The sequence below is a fragment of the Pteropus alecto genome, unplaced genomic scaffold (genome assembly GCF_000325575.1).
Source record: "Pteropus alecto unplaced genomic scaffold, ASM32557v1 scaffold111, whole genome shotgun sequence".
Taxonomy (NCBI): domain Eukaryota; kingdom Metazoa; phylum Chordata; class Mammalia; order Chiroptera; family Pteropodidae; genus Pteropus; species Pteropus alecto.
In genome coordinates this window covers 2,243,169-2,264,808 of record NW_006431915.1, presented here as the reverse complement: position 1 = coordinate 2,264,808, position 21,640 = coordinate 2,243,169, and the positions used below count along the sequence as shown (strand labels likewise).

Here is a 21,640-nt window from a genome sequence, read left to right as displayed (position 1 = left end):
TACTCTACACTTGGGTCTCTTCTTGTTCTTTTCTTTTTCTCTCACAAGACCAGGAAAACCCAATGCCATAGAAATAAGTGGAGGTGCTCACGCCTGCCTCCAGGGTTGGAGCCATCCTTAATCCTGTTGCCTCCATAGAAGTGGAGAATTTATTCACGAGGTTTTGCTCTACCAGCCAGTGTGCGAGTCCCTTTCATTTCTTTCATTTTTTTCCCCTGCTGGAGCAGTTTTTCTCTGCCTGTCTCTTCTACCCTCAAAACTGGCCCATTGGAGGGAGTGCTATTTTTCTAATTCCCTGTGTTTATATGTTAGGGAAGCCCCTGACTCACAGGAAAAGTCACCTCCAAGATAGGAGGTAGAAATGAGGAGACTCAAGGATGAAAGAGGACCAGGGCAGAACTAATCCCCTGGAGAAAAACGTTTCATAGTATGTTCTTTCCATTAGCTTCTTTCCATCTGCCTATTCACTTTGATTTGATAGGTAAATGCACTTCCAGAAATTTAGACATTTGGTTATACCAACAGGAAAATTAAAGTGTATCACATCATCTGTTCAGAGTTTAGTTCTTTTCCTCACTCTCCCCTTTCTATTTTATAGACTCATGAAATTTCTGAATGGAAAAGAGCTTCAAGGTCATCCAGTAAAATGCCTCATTAGATCATTGAAATAAATTCCTTTGCAACATCTCATCAAGTGGTCCTTCAGCCTCTCCTTGTATGCCTCCAAGAATGAGGACCTCATTGCCTTCCTGGGAAGATTATTCTACCTTTATATAGCTCTAGAAGTTGAAATGTTTTAATTCCCAGTGAGTAAAAACTGTTTCCCTGATGCTTTCTTTTCTTGGTCCCAATTTAAGCTCTTGACAAGAGTCTAAACAAATCTAATTCCTCATCCCCTTGGAAAGCCTTCCAATGCTTCTACCCTTCAAATTTATACTGAACCCCTTTCTATTTTGTACTTTCTCATTTGAGCATTATAGAAAAAAGGCACATAATCTAATTTTCCTAACGCTGTAGGTAGATTACGCAAAATCAGAACGTGCTACAATAGTGCAGAGGGGGAACTTAAGCAAGACCCTGCGAAAGCCTGCAAGAGCAGGTCTTCAGTGGTATTTTAGCTAAATCTGGAGAGATGGAGGAATCAGGCAGCTGATGTTGGAGAGAGATATTCTAAGCAGAAAAATCAAGCCAGCCACATGTATGAATCTGTGAGATTCCAAGGGCCATTCAGAGAACTACAAACAATTCAGAATGGCGGAAGCACATGTGCATTGTGGCAATGGATGAGACGGGGGAGTTTCCAGGGGTCATAAAACAAAAAACCTTATAAGCCAGACTAGGAGAATAAACTTTGTCCTATAGGTCATGGGGAGCCAATGAAAAATTTCATGTGAAAAGATCACATCTGTGTTTTAAGATTTCCCTGGAAGAGGGTGAACTGGAGAGAGGCCAGCCAGGAGGCATAATGAATTCCTCAGTAGGTGGGTTAAGCTCATGCTTAGGGAGCCAGTAACGCAGGAATAAATGAGCCTGTGTCAGCTGTATGATTTATCCAGAATTTTGCCAACAGTGAAATATAGAGAAAAGTTTTTTTTTTTTTTAAATCAGCACACGCATAAATTTAGGGTTTTATAGTTGGGTGTTATTTTGATTTTGAGTTACAAATAGCAACAAAGGGGTTGTAGTGCCTGGAGCACTCAAAATTGCATTAGAATAGATAAGGAATAATAAGGGTTGGAATTAAGGCAACAGCACTGAAGACAAAGACAAGGGGCAAAGTTCAAGGGAAACAATCACAGTGGAATTCTTTTCCAAAAAAAAAAAAAAAAAAAGACAGAAAGGCAGATCCGACTATAGATTTTTCAGCCCCAAATCTCTAAAAGTAACAGCATGACAATGCACTTCTCTCTAATAAATTAACTTCCAACCTCATAAATATGTTTTAAATGTAGCCTTATCATTTTCCTGAAAATAGTTGTCCAAGATATCTTTAAATCTTTATTTATTCATTTTTATTCTATTACTTATCAAATATTACAAAGCATTACTATGAAATGAGAAGTGTTAGGTCTTAAGTATACTGAAGTAAACAAGAAAGATGTATTGCCTTGATCTTAAGAAGTTTACAGTATAGCAACATGGATAAATATAAAAGAGAATCAATTTAAGTACGATTGTGCTAGCAACTACTTTCTTTCACAGCCAACTCTTCAAAAAAAATTGTAACACATGGTATCTAGACATCACTTCTCATCCACTCTTCAACCCATTCTATTGGGCTTGCTTCTCTAGAACTGCCTTTGATAAGATGTTCAATAACCACCTTGTTACATATCCAATGGACAATGTCACCCAACACATTACTTGAAATTTCAATGTTACCAAATCAAGGAGTTTATTTTGCCTGCTCTCGTAAAACCCTAAAGAGACAGGAACAATTTGCAGCAAAGAAAATAGAGGTTTATTTAAGGAAATGGTGCCAAGCCCAAAGACATAGATGAGCTAGTGCTCAAAGACCCAGCCTTTCAATGGCCTCTAGGGGATAGGTGACAGAGGGGAAAACTCGTAGAAGCTTCGGGTCGTGGGCTCCACTGATTGATTGGAGCTAGGGTAGGAGGCAGTTGATCATTGCATCAGCTCCTGATGTCAGTCATGACAGCTTTCTGCCTGTTTTCAAGGGGATGCTGGTAGGGTTGTTCTGCCTTCATGGGCATGGAGCTGCAAGATGTTATTTTGTTTCTGTGGTAAACAGACCTGAGGCTTTGCTCCTAAGACTGTTTGATGCTGACCTAAGGACTTAACGATTAAGGGAGTGGCCCCTCAATATGCAGAAGGATAAGAAAAGAAAAGAAGCAAGTGAGCCCCAGGCCAGTTTGAATCAAGGAGAAAGAGAAGAGAAAAAGCCATTTTAAAGAAGTGAACATTTACACCTTTACATCTGCAGTAGTCAACACTCCTTGAAACTGTCTCTTTACTCAGCCTCTGTAACATCAATCTCCTCTTTTGCTCTTTTGCTTCTACTTCTCAGTCTCCTTTGCTGACTCTTCACCTTGAGGTTCTTTAGGTCTCTTCTCATCTTTCTTACCCTTTCCTTCCCTAAGTGAGCTCATCCACTCCCATGGGTTCTTATATTTTCTACATATTTCAAGATTCCTAGACTTATATTTGTAGCCCTAATGTCTTGTGAATGAAAGATTCATATAACTCAAGTGATTATCTAATACCTCCACTCAGATGTCTCATGAGCGTCTCAACCACGACATGTCCAAAACTTAGTTATTGGACTCCTGACTCTGCCTATCCCGAATATCTTCCTCATCCAGTGTTATCACTCATATTAAATGGCACAATAAACTACCCAAGAAACTCAAGAAATTAGGGGGGCAAACCTAGCATCCCCATCTTCTCCACTAACTCTAAAGCATCTCTCTGCCTCTCCTTGCTCCACCCCAGTCTAGGCCACCATCATCTCTCACCTGAAATACTGGGATATCTTCCTAACTGCAGAATTACTATTTCCTTCCCCAAATTTTCTACCCAGATACCGGATATTTCACACACACACACACACACACACACACACACCCTCTAACAATGCCACTTCTGTTTAAAACTCATCAATAATTTATCTTGCACTGAAGATACAGTCCGAATTCAGCATGACCTTCAAGGGGCAGCATGACCTTCAAGGGGCAGCATGATCTGAGACATGACTAACCAGCTCTGATCTCTTTGGGAGACTCTTATCTTCATGTTCTAATCATCGAAATCTTTCAGTTCCTCAAACATCCTATGACCTCGCATTCCTCAGGGTTCTTGTCTATGCTCTTTCTACTTGGACTTCTCCCTTCTGTTTGCCAGTTAATGTCTATTATATCACTTTCTGAGATAGACTCTCAGCACTTAAGAGAGTCTCTGGCACATAGTATTCAATGAATATTTATTTAGTGGTTAATTATCTAATCATCAGACTGCTGATTTGGTTAGTTTTCTTTATTATATTATAGGCTCTTATTCTACTGCCTACTTCTGTGTGGCATTGTCCGCTGTTGTAATTCTACATCTACTCATGATGACTATAGCGGTTATATCTGAGCAGGACTCTGAAGAATAAATGAGATGTCAAGTTACTTGACCACTTCTAGTTCTTACTTATCTACTAAAAGGAGAAAACTAGGAGGATGAGGTAGGGTGAATCTTCTTTTAGATTCTTTTGAGCTGTGGAATTCTAAGTCTAGGCAATTCAGGATTCAAGAAGCAATAGATACTTAGTCGCTGAGAGGTGCCAAAGGACAGAGGAATGAGTCCTATGTTAGGAATAAGGGACTCTGATTGCAGTTGTAAAGGTAAGTATTAGCTGTGTGACATTTGCCTTTCTGTGCCACAGTAGCTTCTTCTGTGAAATTAAAGAAAATAACACCCTACCAAGTATATTAGTCAGTGTTCTTTAAAGAAACAAACCAATAGGAATTTTTATTGTATTTATTTAAGAGGGTTTATTATAAGCTATTGGATCCTTGTGATTATGAGGCAGAGAATCCCGTCATCTGCCATCTGCAAGCTAAAGACCCAGGGAAGCCAGTGGGGTAGTTGGAAGGCCTGAGAAGCGGAGCCAAGAGTGCAGATTCCAGTCTGAGTCTGAAGGCAGGAGAAGCAGGAGCCCTGAAGGCAAGAGAGGATCTCTGACTCAGCTCAAGCAGACAGGTAGAGAGAGTTCAACCTTCCTCCACCTATTTCTCCTATTCGGTTCCTCAAGATATTGAATGATGCTCAACCACACTGGAGAGGGCCGCCTCCTTTATTCAGGCCACCAATTCGAACGCTCATCTCTTCCAGAAACACTCTCACAGACATACCCAGAAATAATGTTTAACCAGCTACTTGGGCATCCCTGGGCCCAGTCAAGTGGACACATAAAGCTCGCTGTCACAACAAGACTGAAGATAGAATCCTGGACTTTGTCTACTTCTTAGATGTATTTCCATTCACTATCTATCTCTTTCACCCAATATTTATGTAATTAACACTCACTATATGCAGCACCGTGTCAGATATTGCACGAGGCATGAGATTCAAATATATAGAAAACCAAGTACCTGACCTTGACGAATTTACAGTTTAGAGAAGGAATCATATAAGTAGGTAGTTTAAAATTCAGTATGTTAAGGGCAAGATATGAGTACCACTCTAAGACTAGTACAACCAGGGAGGGTTTCTGAAGGAAATGAGAACTGAGCTGAGTCTTAAAAATGACAGTAAAGGAATGCTAACTGGGAAGAAAGATTGAGAAGGACATTCTAGACGTGTGTGTGTGTGTGTGTGTGTGTGTGTGTGTGTGTGTGTGTGTGTGTGTGTTGGGTAGGGGAGGGAGGGAGAGAGAGAAGGAGGAAGGGTGGAGAAAAGCAATATGAGCAGGAAAATGTGCAAACAATCCACTGTTGCTGAATCATGAGGGGTGAGGTGTGGAATGCTGAGAGCTGAAGCTGGAGAAGTAACCTGAAGCCAGGTCATGGCAAGTCTCGGGCTTTATCCTTTGGATAACTGGGAGGCAGTGAAGGTTTTAAGCAAGAAAGTGAAGGTGACGTGGTCAGATATACATTTTAGAAATGCCACTCTGGTAGCTGCATGGTACTTGGAATGGATATAGTCACGATGAGAGGTAACACAGAGAAATATGTGTCGACACTACATACCCTTAGGCATCATTTCATCGTGTGCCTCTGTGCGGATATACAGTCTTATAATCTAAGATTTGAGGAAGGGCCTTAGAGATCATCTATCCAACCCTGATTCAAATCTAGAATCCCCCTGCCAAGTCCTAGCCAACTGGCTCCTGTACACATGCACACAAACTAGCACATTATTGTACTGCACGCAGACAGCTCTCCAGGCACGCAGACATTGGCAATTGCCCGTGGTTTTATTTCCCCAGGTACCTAGTGTAACACAGCCACTGCCTGACAGATCTAATCACAGGTGGGGTCTCTTTCGCAGTCACCCCAGAGTAAAAGCTCAGCATGCTCCCAAGGAAATGACTGAAACATACGAATCAATTGCCCTTTTCTTCTCTTCTTTTTTGACCCCATTTTGAATGCAACTATGAGGTTTGATAACAGTATCAGGAGAGGAGGTGGATTTCATACATCCAGGGACTCATCAAAAGAAAAAAGACTGCACAGAGATAGAAGCAGTCAGCGTTGCACCAGCCTCGAAGATTGCCATAGCCGCTCCCGAGAATAGCCAGGAATCCAATCAAATTCTCAAATGTCAGTGTCAGAATGGGAAAAACATCCAGCACCCTCTCCTCACTGCCTTTGGACAGGGCTTCATTCATCATTCCTTCACTGCTTCTTGCCGTTCTCTGCCCATGCTCCTAATTACCGGCCTCTGGGCCCCTGTTGATACTTTTCTCCTGCCTGAGACACCTTATACTGATTCCACATGTTTACTTCAGTGTAGCTTCTGGCCCAGTCCAAATGCTTTCTGATCTGTAAAATTTTACTTGGATGATCTCTTCTAAAATTTCCATATCGGTCCAAATGTATCTTTAATATGATATTTATCTATGTTTGCCTTGCATTATGATTATTTATACCCTTATCTCATCTCCTCTATGCTGAGAGCTCCTTGTGGGCAGGGTCAACCTTTATACATCCTGTAGCATGGCCTAAGGCTTGACCTATGGAAGGCACTGGATCAAAGTTTGTTAATTAAATAGGTGAAGTGAAACTGGAACTCACAGATATGAGTGACCTAATTCGGGGCCTGTAGGGATAAAATTTAATCATGCAAAGAACTTGAGGAAGACCTACTTGTTCCAGAAAGAGGCTAGTTATAGAATATATTGGGGGTTTTCTGTTTTCCTGCCAGGAAGCAAAATGTTATTCCAAGAGGGGTGGTCCCCAAGGCCAGTCATCCTTGCATGCTAGGTCAAACAGCTTCACACAGGGGCCAGGACAAGCATGTGTTTTAGAGGCATATAGATCTGTTTGGAATCTTGAATCCTATGTTAACAGGCACATGGCCATGGGAAATTTACATCACTCCATCTATGAAACAGGAAGAGTTGTTCCTACTCCTGGGGGAACATCATAGCCGCAGATGTGCACAGTGACTACCACATTGCCACCTTTTAAAAAATGTTAATTTACTTCATTTTCACTTTCCCTCTTCCACTTCTACCATGCTTAGAACTCAACTTCTATTTCATATACTGGTGCTTATTAAAGAAAATGTGTGATGCTCTCGTTTTCTAAATACCCAACTACTTGGAACTGGGCTTACATTGCCATGTTTGTGTCTGGTGAACCATCTTCTGGCCTCAGGTAAATGGAGTGCGAATTCTTTGTCATTTCAGCTCCTCTCAAACAGAAATTTGGAACTGGAGCCTTTAGTTTCAACTGAATGAAACAGTAAGGCCATTGATTATGAGTAGATTAGACATCAAGTTATATAGAGCCAGGTTAGAAAGAGTCTAGATGGTTGAACAAAGCCACTTATGACCTGACGTGGTAAAGCTTCTTCATCTCTTTCATATATTCTCTGATCACAGTCAGAGTCTGAGCTCCAATTCTCATTACTTCTTGCCTGGACACCTGACTACATCAGTTGAAACCACGTCTCAATTTTTATGCTGTCTCTTTCCATCAGCTTCTCTGCAGTAAGAGTGAGAGGTCCTTCTAGAATCAAATCTCGTAAGATTTCTCTCTAGTCTACACTCCTTCAGTGATTCCCATTTGCCTACAGCATTCTTTTCAAACTCATCCAGAGAAATAGTCATGAAGACAGAAGCAGTTACATACAGCTATGTGGTATGGGATCAGAGATGTAAGGGACTCACTTTCATTGTCGATTTGGTTAAAGTATATGGGCACTCTAGAGAAACATAACTGATAGTGTTCTTCGTTTTCCTATTATTGCTGTAAATTTCATGACATGTAAGTGGACTAAGGACCTCAAAAAACAGAATTCTCATAATCAATTCTCATCATTCAGTCAGACATCATTTTGTTACAATAAAATATTCAATTCTCTTTTATTTGTTCATAGTATAGTTCATTGAAGTTCCTGCAGAGAACAAAATTTGTGGGCCACTTTTTAGTCACCGAGGAGAACAATTAAATACTTCGCATTATCCACGTTCCCAGTTTTTGTTATGTTTCTCTCTCCCTCTATGATAAAAAGAGCTGTTTAGTTGTTCATTAGAAAATTACAACTCAGTTATTTCTCTGGTTAAACACATACACATTTTGCAGATAGAATAAGTTTCAAATCACATCTCATTTCATTTCAGCTTTATCTTAAAAGGTGAATAGTCACACCACTTTATTAAATAAAATTGATCAGTTTTCCATCCCATTGAACATTCTGAGAAATTCAAGAGATACATTTTTTTTGAGTGACACACCCTTGGACACTAATACAAAGGTGACTAACATTCAAAGGTGCATATTGTTCTAGATGTGAGCCATCTTCACATCTGAGCACACAAATCATATGTGTATGTGTGTGTGTTTTCTTTTACATGTATACAAGCTTGTTTTTAAATTTATATATCATTTTGAAAATGTTTATTTTGTGTCACTACTTGGCAAATAACATATTAATCCAGATACTTTCAATCTGAAAATAGTATAAGAAAGAGAAATAAAGTGACTACAAAACTGGCATCAGTGTTTTTATGTAGTTCAACATTATAGAATCAAATTAACTTCAGTTTTTCAACCAGTTGTTCAAAAATATATTTCTCAGCACATTAAAAAGGAGTGTGTGATGTTATCCTTCAATAATGGCACCCTTTCTCAGCATGGCTATCTCTTGCTGACTTTAACTAGATTTGGTCATGTCTTTTTTTCCCCCATTACTTGCATTTCCCTTTTTGAGATGATTTTTGATATTGAACTAAAAAAAGGTTAAGCATATTTTGTTTGCTTGATGTGTTCATCATATCAATCCCATTTAAATTGTGCTTTTGGGTTTAAAAAGTTCAGATAATTGTCCTACAAAATTTGCAGTATTAAAAAATTAATGCCAAAACTATGTATTTATACATTTATGGTTCAGAGCTTTCTTACACAAGAGATACCAAAGTTTAAGCCCTTTGAAACAAAAGATTACACAACAACAAGGTATATATTCAAGAAGCATTTAATCACACACTTTTTAAGCTAGCTTCTGAAATAAAATATTTGTTCTTTGATTGTGGTTGGTTAGTGCTACCATTTTCCTCCTGTGAATTAAATAGTGAGGGAAGGCCACGAATTTTTTGTTGGTCAGTGATTTCAGGTTATGTCTAAATTTTGCTCATTTTGCAGAGTTTTACCACTTTCAAGTCAATGCTTAAAACTCTCTGTTTTTAACCACTGATTAATATTTGTATATTCAAGATAATTCCACTTTAAAATAAATAGAAATAATAAGCCCCAGATCATATACACATACACACAAGAATTTTCTATACTTTTGCATTATCCAGAATTCACTGATAGAAAATAGAAATAAGCATATTTTGTTTTGTAAACTCTGTATAACAAACAAAACATCTAATAAAGTGAAACGTGTAGCAGCAAGCCGTTGTTTGTTGTTACTTTTGTGTGATGGATCATCAAACTAATCTTGGAGCACAGACTTAAGACTCTTTTTTCTTAAATTGATACGTTCAAAATGTTGGCTTATCACATCCCCTGACCTTTCATCACATACCCCTGGCAATATCTGCACCTCGTTTGAGAAATAAAAACTCAGTGTGGTGTGCGAAGTCCCTGCTCCCTCTTTCATACCTCACTGCTCATTCTCTGCTTCCCACCTCATGTTCTGGCTCCAACCGTCTGAGATTTTTGTCATTGTATTAGAGGCCACGGAGGGTGTGTGCTCTGCAGTACCAGATTGTCTGGGGAGGAATCTGAGATATGCTGCTCTTGTGGCCTTGGACAAACTACTTGACATCTCTGAGCCTTGGTTTCTTCAGCTATGAAGTGAAGATAATCATATACCTCATGGGGTTACTATGAAGATTAAATGAGTTAGTTCATATTAGGTACTTAGAACAATGCCTGGCACTTAAAAGACTATATAAAGGTCAGTTACTAATTCCTTTAGCGATCTAAATGACATTACTCCTCTAAACCATTGTTCTTGGCTGTGACCTCTCCTGGGACTCCTGTGCAGTGCTAGCCCCCAGAGAAAGCCTTCCCACACCCCTGACTACTAAGCCAACTGCAATAGCAAACTGAGTGTGTTCACCTCTGCCTTTCCAGTGTGTAGCCCAGAGACATGCACATTCCACAAATTCTTTAAATGATAGTAGAGCTAATGCATTTTGGAAATAGTGAAAGAGCCACAGAGGAAAATAAGATTCCTTTTGGATAACACAGCATGAAAGATGGGTTTTCTAGGTCACCTTTTGTATTTTAAATTACAAAATGGGGCAAATAGATAGGTCCTTTGGAAGATTTATTCTCTGTTCCTTGAATTACAGGCCTTGGCCACATTGAACTCACTGACAGTCACCCAGTGTCTTTCGGAGGATGGCTCACACTTGTCTCTTGCTATGATCTCCATTGTCCTTCCTGGGATGGGGCCAGCACACACCTCATCTTACCTTCCTCAGGGCAGTGTCAGATTCCCTGAGGTCTCATGGCTCCTACTAATAGAAGGGTCACTGGCTTCTGATTCTTTGGGGTTGAGGAGGTGTTGTCAGTATTTTAGACCTCCAAGTATAAGAGAAGGAGCCTTGAGAGCCAATTAAATTAGATTAGAGTCCACCTGGGGTCGCAGAGTACAGCTGTATAAGGCACTTCCCGAGAAGCTTGACTTAGGAAGGGGTTGGATTTGAGACACTCCCTAGGCAAGACTGACCTCTGCTCTCACTAAAAATGTAGCTCAGTAGCAGGCCCCAGGCCCCCTACAGTGCTTCCCCTCTGGAGTCCTGGAACTCTCAAGAGCAGGTATTTCTGAGCAGATCAGCCTTGGCTGGAGGGTCCACGAAGAGGAGGCTTGGAGGTCCTCCTGAGAAGAGATGGCTCACATGTTGGGGTATGCCAGCTCTGGAATGTGCTCTGAGATCGTCACACATGAAAGAGGTCGGAAGGGTGATTCCATGCCTGTAAGTTCCTCTTTCCATGTCTTAGAAATTGAGAGGTCTCAGCTATTGTTCCCATGACCAACTAATTTCTTGAAAAGGAGGCCAATAATCTGTCAGGGAATTGAATTAAAACCTAAGCTTTGGTGGCCTTGATTCATGAATCTTTAATCAGAGACTTGGTATCTAAATATTTCTCTTTATATTTTGGGGAGGAAGGGGGATATACTAATGGGGGTACGAATGGCAGTATAGTATCCTGTTGTTCATTAAGCTCACCTTGCAGTATAACTACCATAGTGCATCCCTTTTCTTTTCTATAACCTGCCCTCATTCTGTGTATTTGCAAGGGAATAGGGGCAGGGGAAACTGCTAGGAGAGGCAGAGCACTGGGAGAGTGGGGACAGCCTGGCAGGCATTCCATTAGCCCAAGCCTGTCCTCGGAGTACACTGAAAAAACATTCTTCAACCCAGGAGATTGAGGAATATTTGGGAGCATTCCTTCAGCTCACCTTTTGGAAAAGGGAGACTAAAGCTGGACTTCTTCCTCCTCTCAGAATAGGTAAGAGAGTGAATGGCTGTCCCAGGAATGATCTAGCAGCTTTTGCAAGTTTTATGAGATCACGTGAAAGCTCTTGCTCTCAGTAGCAGAAGCCTTGAGCTACCATGCTACTTTGCTTTCAGCATCCTCCAGATCAGGTGTCCTGGGAGCCAGATGTCAGAGCTGAATAGTGGGGAAGTTTTTACAAAACAGCTGACTCCTGTCTCTGGGTAATACAACCTCTATCACTAAGACCTCTTGGAAGTTACACCTGATGTTGTAACAGGTCAGGCTTGATTGTCTACCTGCTCTAATACAGATGTTTCAGACCCAGTAAGTCTGTTCACGAAAAGTAGGGCCTAGCTCAGAGCTAGCACATAATAAGATATCAGAAAATGTTGGTAAACTGAGCTAAATATGGGTTTTCTCCTCGACTGGAAATTTGGAATTTGAATATAAAGGCAAACAGGAATGACAAGGGTCTTTGCAATGTTCCAAGAGGTATCAGCATACATAGCGATCTCAGGCATAGGTTGGAGAACTCACTGTTTGAACTTCCATATTTTTGTTCTGCCTTAGAACTGGATTAAGAGTCAGGAGATCTCAATTTATGTCCCAATCCTGTTGTGTAACTCAATAATTCACTTACCCTCTCTGAGCCATATGGAGTTATTGTGAGACTCACATGAGATAATGTGTGTGAAATCTCTTTGTAAACAGGAAACCACGATAAAAGCAAGACACTAGTACTATTATTATTATTATTAAAGTAATTAATGTGCACTGGATGCATGAAAGGAAGTAATTTCCATTAGAAACTGGAAGGAGAAAAACATCAAATCCCCATATATTCTGGTGATGTTGAATCAAATTGCAGTTTAAACCTACATTGGTAAATGACTAAGGAGCATAATGTTGAAATATCTTCGTATAATTTTAAAAACAAGTATAAATGTGATATGGTACTGTGTGATACTACAGTGAGCACAGGACTTAGAGTTGCAAGTAAATATTATTGCAGGAAACCCAGCTAGATCTCAAGAGAACAAACTTCTAGCTTTACTTCTCCACTTCTCCACTGCTCTCCCTGGGACCACATGGTCTCTCATCTCCACCTCTCCCTGCTTAGCTGCTCCATTCTCCCTTCAGCTCCATTCTCTTTCTCACTGCCAGATTTTGGGGGTTTGGTACCCGTAACCTTTCCCATAACCTTTCATTACACGTCCCCATGTCATTAAATCTGGCACCATCACTACATTATCACTTCTCAACACTGCCTAGGTAACATCTCCCTGGGAGAGACATTCTGATCAGCCCAGCCCAGCTCAGGTGATACCAGTTCAAATGATCGTGGCTGTGGGTGAGAGGTCATATGTGATAACTAGGGCTGTATCTTCTGTGCCATGCACAGAGGAATATCTTTAAGAGGAGGATGTATGAGGCTGGAGGAAATAGAGGCCCCCCTCTAGAACTCCACTGGTGATGCCACTGGCTTTCCATTCTTGCAAGCTCTGTTGCCCAAATCACAGTTTAGTGCTTCGTTATTTCATTTTTCCCTTTGCTAGCCAATCTGTAAGGTCCTTGGGACAGGAGCCACGGATTTTTCTATTCTATAATCACTAGAACATCCAGAATCATGCTAGATATACTGCATGTACTCAGTAAAGCCTTGTTGGTTGATAGAAAGTCATTGCCATCCTTCACATGTATCTCAGAGTGTACATATCACATTCTTATATATCAATTCATTTGATCCCATTATAATCTCAAAGTTTTCTTACCTTCACTTTACAAATGATACACAAGGCACAAGAGCAATGAGTGGTGGAGCCTGAATCTAATTTTAGACATGAAATGTTCTAGGTATTATAGTGTTTTAGACATTATTGGCCTCTAGAATACATCTGAATGAAGATGTCCTGGAGGCAGTTGGTCCTGTACTCTCTAGAGAGAGGAGTATGCTTGAGATATGTTTGGACATCATATGTGTGTAGGTTACATATGCATAGAAACAATGGCGGTAGATGAGATAAAATTTAATAGAAGGGAAGAAAGCGAGGATGGACCTGCAGGCTGGTAAGTTTGCTGAACCACTGTAGACACTGAGGAATTTTTGCTTTTCCTTTTCTCTATATAAAAGAGAAGCAAAGCCATCTCTTAAGAGTAAGGGAAGTGGTAGCTCAGGAGAATGGAGATGATTTGGTTTTATTTATGACAGTGATCACTGACATCACCACCATCCTGTTGCCCAGTCTCTACCTGTCTTTTACTTCACTCTCATGCTCTCTAACTCGCTCATTCATTCATTCATTCATTCATTCAACAATGGAGTCAATAGCTTTGTGGCAGACCATGGGATATGCACTGGGAATACAAAGGTAAAAAGTATGTAGGGAATTGGGCAGGTAAATGATGACTGACCGACAGTGGCTGCAGAGGAAAGTAAAGTTTACTTGACCCATAATAGGACAGGCTCAGTTACCTTGGCTTCTGGAAATTACACATCAACAAAGTGAGCCATATAGCTTCATCCTAATTAATCTGATTATTACACATAAACACCTCTCGTGATCCATTGAATAACAATCTTCCTTTCTCCAGCCCAACAGAACCCAAATCTCTCGCTTCAAGCATACGGTTGTACTTGAGTTTCTGGCATAACTCCCTGTAACCCCCTCTAGAGGAGATAGCCAATTACCCCACAATGTCCATCTCCCTTTCCTCCATGGTATGGGAATTGAGCTGGGTCCATGGCTACCCCAGATAAAGAATATTTTTCCCAGTCCCCTTCATGATTAGGTGGGCCACATGACTAAGTTCTGACCAGTGGAATGTGTAGAAAAGGGATGTAGGTCATTTTCAGGTTGGTCCTTACAGGGAAGGGGCATGCCCTGCTTTTCCCATTTTCCCTTTTGCTGCCTGAGGACAAAGTAATCGTTTGCTAATGTGGATGCTGCAGAGGAGGAAAGTGGACCTCCTTGTTAAGTTTTTATTTACCACTCAGGACTTTAGAAGTAGCTGAGCTCCATGTGGGATCAGCAGCGGCCTCAGATGAGGGAAGCTGGAGAATGGCTGAGAGTCCATGATGCGATTCCATTTGGAACAATGGGGTCGTGAGTCATTTAGCCTACAAGTTGGGAGTCTAAGCGAGAAGAGAAAGGAATTGCGCTCAATGCTTTCACACTCACAATCTCACTTAGTCCTCACACCAGCCTTACGGAATGTGCATTAGTACCTTCATTTTACAGACTGTGAAACTCGAAGAGGTAGACTGAGGTGGTGACCAAATGTGCAGCTGCTGAGCAGCATAGCTGAGAGATGCATTTCTGCACAGCGTTGGGCTTTTTTCTTTTTCCTTCCCATGAGACTTATTCTTGCTCCTGTGAGGGCCCCAGGCTGCAAGGAGCTCAAACACTTTCATCGGCCCTGTGGCTTAGCAGGAGTGAGAACCTAGTCTTCCCTTCCAGACCACAACATCCTGTGGCCATGTGTCCATCACGCGCTGACACCTTTGAGCTCCTGCATGTACAGTGTTGATAGGGCAGAGGGGAGGGGAAGAGAACAGAAACGCCCCCAGGCTGAGAATCCTTTACAATGGAGCCAGGTGCTATAAATTTCTCCAAATGCATGGCCCTTCTCCACACATGCACATCTGGAATGCCGTATAACCCCTTCTCTCTCCGACCCCCTCTGCAGTGATGACTTCCTGGAGCATTTTAATGACTCACCATTATAAATAATATACTCTACCCTTTCTTGTGAGAAAGAAAAAAGCCAGAGGTTTCTGCAAAACAAGCAACTTACTCCAAATCATAATTTCATCGAAAACACTGAAAAAAAACCCAACAAAAACAAAAAACAAAACTTCATACCCTGAGGTAGGAAAGTTTTGGGAGATTTATGTCTTTTCTTGAACACACAGATTTATAACGGTGGGTAATGTACATTCATTTCATCCATATTTATACCTGAATTGATGCGGAGTCTGGTATCCATTACTTTAATCTATGTAACTTGATCATCAGAAATCTGAACCATAATTTTAACACATATTACAAAGAGTTTCTTTTGGGCTTAAAGGAAAATGATGGCAGAAAAGAAAAGCCATTAAATGCCAGCTGCAGTCACTTACTCGTGCTGCACTTCCTTCTGCAATGCGTGTGGGTCCCCCGCCCCATTTCCCATCCCTTACCTTCCTGGACACACATTTACTCCAAAGATGAACACCTAGCCCTAACTGTTCCATTACTGGAGAGGAGAGAGAGAAGCACTGGGCAGGGTAATTCAGGGGAAATTAATGTAAATAAACCTCTAATGTCACGGCCAACCCAGAGATCACACAGAGGCAGTGGTAATGGCCAGTAGTAGCCTCCAGTCACTTAGGAGAAGTGAAAAAATGCAGAGCCTGATCAAAGCTTCCTTCTGACAGACAGTGGAAATTAAACCCAGATACTAGTTCTCAAACAGCATTGCTGGCACTCAGCACATGGTTCCTGTCCAACTTCTGAGCACCAAACATTGGCCTGACTTAACATTCCCAATGCCTGTCCCTGGACTGAAGCCAAGTAGTGGATTTTTCAGAGATCTGGGCCCCAGGATTATATTGGGTGGAAGACAAGGAAAACAAGCTCCTGGGATCTCACTCAGGCAGTTGTGTATCAGAGAGCTCTTGAACCACCATTTCTGAGTTTTCCCAAAGTCACATGAGGACCATGAGGGCAGATCTTTTTGTCTGTTTTGTTCACCAGAGTGATCGGGGCTGGCACTTAGTAGGTGGTTGAGAAATATTTGTTGAATAAAAGGCCTTCATTGCAAACCATTCCAGAGCTATAAACTGCAGTGTGAGTAGATATTGTACAATAGCAAAGGATGAAACCTATGAGACTTTATGAAATTAGGAGCATTGTTAGAAGGGAGTGAAAGCAATTAAATCTATTATTTTCGATGCTTGTATCTACTAAACTCTCTTCCACTCTTTATTATGTGTGTGTCATAATGTCTCATATTTCATAAATTCTTCGAGATCTTAAAGCATGACATCATTCAATGCTGATAACAATCCTGTGACAATTATAATAAATACCATTCCCATTTCACAAATGAGGAAGTTAAGCAGCAGAGTTTCCTAGTGCTGCTGGCTATAGTAGCAGGGAGCACGAGGCTTCGAGCATTGCCATCTTTTGATTCCCAGTCCCATGTTCTTTCCTATATACCACACCACAGTGGTGTGTTTCTGGCAAGAAGAAAGGGCAGAGTAAGTAGGGCGGGTGTTTTAGGAGTGACTGGAGACAGCTGATCTGGCCCCAATCAGAACCCAGAAAGAAATCGCCAATCCATAAATCATTAGGGCCGCTAAACGCATCTCTCTGGAGCCTCCTGAAGATGGTCTTAGGTTTGACTGTGTTGGAAGAGAACAAATTCCAGCTGTCTGATTCTTGAAGTCAGATAGGACAATAATTTGGTTTCATATTTCTCTGATAAAGCTGATTTTTTAAAAAGAAAACCTACCTCTAAAAAAAGGGAATTAATAGAGTGTTTATGTAATTAGCATTATAAGAATGTCTGTATACATTTATATGCATATATAGTTTATACAAATTACATATAAGTCCTTTAAAAATATCACTAAACAATTATTGTCTTTTAGTAGGAGAAAGCTTCCGACTATAATCTGTCTTATAAACAATTGGACTTCTTGAGAGAGCCCCAGGAAATGGGGTAGGGACAGAGAGTTTCTTCACATACCATATTGCAGGCACTGTCAGAGGCAAATAGTGAAAGTTCAGAACAGTAAGGCCTGCCATATCGAGATCATCAGTCCAGTTTGTAGAAAGGACACTAACGGTCAGAGAAGAGTCTTAGCTGAGGTTCCACACAGAGCGAACGAAGGCGAATGCACTGGGATTTGGGAGCCCCAGTGCGCATGGCTTCACAGCCCGTGCCCCATCCCATCCATCTTCCCCGTTAACATCGTTTTACCAGTTGTATCAGGAAAATAGGAGAGTCTGAATCCTGAACAACTTGAAAAAGAATATTTCTTTAATTATTACCCTTGGGTAACTTCTTCAAAACCACTTATCTCCCAAAACAGACATGAGCTTTACCTCCTTTGAACATCAAATTATTTATTTCAAATTTTTGAAAAACGTTCACACTCATCACCCTGGATTGGGGCACTAATCCTGTGAACTATGTGCTGCAGGTACTGCGACCACTCTGGGCCCACCAAACAGATGAAACGACCTTAAGAAAGACCAGTGATTTAGCTAAGATCCAACCATGAGTCTGGGCTTACTCAAGTTCTGTGGCCCAAACTCTAGCCCAATACCCCTGGTTTCAATACCCCTGGCTTGGCTTGTGGCCCTTTTCCTCCATCTTCAAAGCCGGCAAAGCAGGTCAAGTCCTTTTCACACAGCATCACTCTGACCTCTTCTGCCTCCCCTTTCCCTCTTAAGGGCCCTCATGATTTCATTGGGCTCACCCAGGTTATCCAGGATAATTTCCTTATTTTAAAGTCAGATGATTAGAAACCTTAAGTCCATCTGCTACCCTTTTGCCATGTGAGGTAACATAGTCACAGGTTCTGGGGAATTAGGAGGTAGACATAATTTTGCCTACCACAATTGACTAGCAATTGTAAATAAAATATAAAATAAAAAACAAGATTTCTCTCCTATTGCACCTGTTCACAGTGGGGCAAGCCAGTGAGCACTGTGTTCTTATAAAGAGTCACATCATAGCTGCTGGGTATGTGAAAACATCTCCCTTCTGTTCCCCTCGATCTTTCCCACTTTCTAGCGAGAGCCTGTCATTCTCTGGGCTGCCTATGGCTGCTGTCACACCACTTGAAAACAGAGCCCAGGTGACCAGCATTCCCAATCCATCCTGGGACAAGACAATATATGAGCAGCCATATGCTCTGGTGGGTTCCAGCTGACACTGAGCAGGTGTATGGCACCCGGGCCAACCGTGTGGAGGGGGGCAGATTCACAGAGGGGAGGTACCATTTTCAATTTACCGGAGGAAGACCTAAGAAATAATACGTGGCTGGGTGTGTTTGCTTTTCTTACGCTTCCTAATCATTTCTTAAGAAATAGAGGTCGGTTCCGATTTTCATCCTGAAAACCCAAGGAAACACTTTAAACATGATGCTCGTGCTGATTTAAAAATTATTCTCTGAGTTCTCCAACATTCTGAATCCATCAATTATCAAGATGCAGAAGTCTCCAAATATTTATAATGACAGCACTATCATTACGTTAAGTGATTATGACAAGAAGAGGAGGAGAGCAGTTTAACCTCAGTCAGGGTGTATGTGTCTGGGTGTGTGTGTTTTCTGTGAATTAATTCTGGATCCTATAACAAGTGTGCAATGTACAGCCGTATCTCAATAACAATTTCTCACTCTCAGAGACCACTGTGCCTATGTATATACCTAAGCATTTTTATTTCTAAATACATTTATATTTATAAATGACTTTTTATATTAAATGTATCATCTCTGATGGTGGGTGAGGGGAAGGGAAGAAAAGGCAAAGTTAAATGAATGGTACTGTACCAACAACCAAAGTTAAGTTAACTGACATTGGCTCCGAAGAATTCATCTTAATCAATGTTGTTGCCTCTGCTCGTGTAAAAATGAGTGATTGGGACACATAAAATATGTTATCAACTTTTTACCGAAAAAAGCAATTTAGATCATTTATTTCCATAGAACTACACTGTGCATCATATGTCAAGCCAGTGCACTTTCTGTGTGATGGACTTTGGAGACCAAATTGACGATCTAAGTTCTAATTATTTGCACCATCCTCAGTCTGTTATTGCACAACACGGGACTCTCCCGGAGGAGTGTCAAAGGAGGTTATGTGGGCTGACGGGAAGCAGCTGAAAAAGATCCACTGGGCTTTTTAATGCAGATGATGCACAGTGCCCAGAGAAGCCGAAGGGGATCGACGAACCCTGATTGGAAGGTTTGAGTGTGTTCCATCTGCTACTCCTCTAGCCTTTTCATTAATGCTGCTTATAGGCAGGAGGTGTCACAGCTGGTGAAAAGGTATCTGCTTGACAGGCCCAAAGTCTGAATCTCTTCTCCCCTGGCAGGGTCAGATGTTCATAGGGGCCTTGCAACTGTCCACCTTCAATTTCAGGTCATAACGCAGTTAAACTCTCTTGTATAGTCAGGGCATAAGCATGACCTTGGTCAATCAGATGGCTCTGAGTTAGCCTCAAGCTCTCCCACTTCCTCACCGTGAGTCTACCCAAACATAAGTTCAACTACAGGCTAGTGTCCTCATCTGAAATAAAATGGAAACCTAATAATATAAATTTCAGTGCAATAGTGAGATGCATCTAAGACAGTTCAGTAATTATTACATTTCTTTCTTCCTCCACAATATCTGCATTGTTTGTGGATGAAGAAAAGAAAAATAAAGAGAGGCAGATGGTTTTACAGGTATCCCTGCTTTTCGGAAGTTCGCCTCGCACGACTTCGTTGTTTTGAAAGATCTACATTAGTGCTTGTTTTTGATAACCAAAAGAAGTCCAAAAGAGAATTTTACTTTTATGAACAAAGGCGAAAAGCACAAAGAGCGTCCATTGTCTGTTTTGCAGCCAGTCGTTATAGAGGCAACACAGAGAGAGTGGCCCCACCAAGCTCCTTCCCTAGGAACTACACTCAGCATCTCAGCATCAAGCCACCAGAGCTTTAAACTGGGTCTGTGAGCGTTTCTGTGCTTTACCTTGATTTATTTTGTGCATTCATTAGCAAGATGTGTCCTAAGGTATCAGAGAAGCCTGAGAGCTTGTAAGGGCATTTACACTTAGCGTAAAACTGGACAAAATTAATCATTTTGATTGTGGTGAACAAAATAAAGACATTGTGAGAGCACTGAATTTTTCCACATAAATGGATGGTAATTGCTTCTTTGCTTTACACCATTTTGGCTTACAAGAAATTTTATAGGAACACTCTACTTTTGGATAGCAGAGATAAGCTGTCTACTTTTGATGATTTTAAAAAATGGACTATACATGCAAAAAAGACCTTGACTAGGACTTTCAAATACATGTGGACTTTTTTTCCAGCATATCTTTCTTAATGACTTAAAGAGCACAGAGCTAGAGCCACACTGCCTGGACTAGGATTCTAGTGCTAGCACTGACTAACTGTGTAATCTTGGACAAGTAATTTAACCTCTCTGTGCCTCAGTTTTATGTCCTATAACATGGGGATAATGTTTACTTCATAGGGTTGTTATGAGGATTCGATGAGTTAACATATGTAAAGCACTTAAATAATGCTTTCCGTTTAGTGTTTGCTGTTATATTAAAAAATATTTTGATATTATTATCCCTTCCTCCCCTCGCCTAACTTAGGCAGTTCATTCATTCCCATTGGGGAAGGGTTGTTTCAAAAAGGAAATAAGAGTCTCTTCTTGGTCTTTGAATTTCAAATGCCTAACTCTCAGAAAACAGAAATGACTCAGAGCAGAGTGAAAAATATAAACAAGGCTCAGTCAGCAGCAAAAAAACCCAAACAATCCAATTAAAAAATGGGCAGGAGACCTGAATAGATACTTCTCCAAAGAGGAAATATAGATGGCTAACAGATATATGAAAAAGATGCTCAAGGTCACTAATCATCAGAGAAATGCAAATTAAAACCACAATGAGATATCACCTCACACCTGTCAGGATGGCTACCATCAATAAATCAAAAAACAGCAAGTGCTGGCGAGGATGCGGAGAAAAGGGAACGCTCATACATTGTTGGCGGGATTGCAAATTGGTACAGCCACTATAGAAAACAGTAAGCATGTTCCTCAAAAACTTAAAAATGGATATACCTTTTGACCCAGCAATTGCACTTCTGGGTATTTAACCAAAGAAAATCAAAACAATAATTTGTAAAGATCTGTGCACTTCAGTATTCATGGCAGCACAATTTACAATAGCCAAGATACAGAAGCAATCTAAATGCTCATCAACAGACGATTGGATAAAGAAATTATGGTTCA

The 21,640-nt window shown here is 40.9% G+C and overlaps 2 long non-coding RNA genes across 4 annotated transcripts in view; one reads left to right on the top strand and one right to left on the bottom strand.

The window, feature by feature from the left end:
* LOC107196686 overlaps nt 1–21,640 on the bottom strand; it is a 101,894-nt gene that overhangs the window by 38,696 nt on the left and 41,558 nt on the right. The window lies entirely within an intron of this gene.
* Nucleotides 10,576–21,640, top strand: part of LOC112472933 — a 15,037-nt gene continuing 3,972 nt past the window's right edge. Inside the window, exon 1 of the long non-coding RNA XR_003043835.1 lies at nt 10,576–11,104. This is a non-coding gene — a long non-coding RNA (uncharacterized LOC112472933). The remainder of the gene's footprint in view (nt 11,105–21,640) is intronic.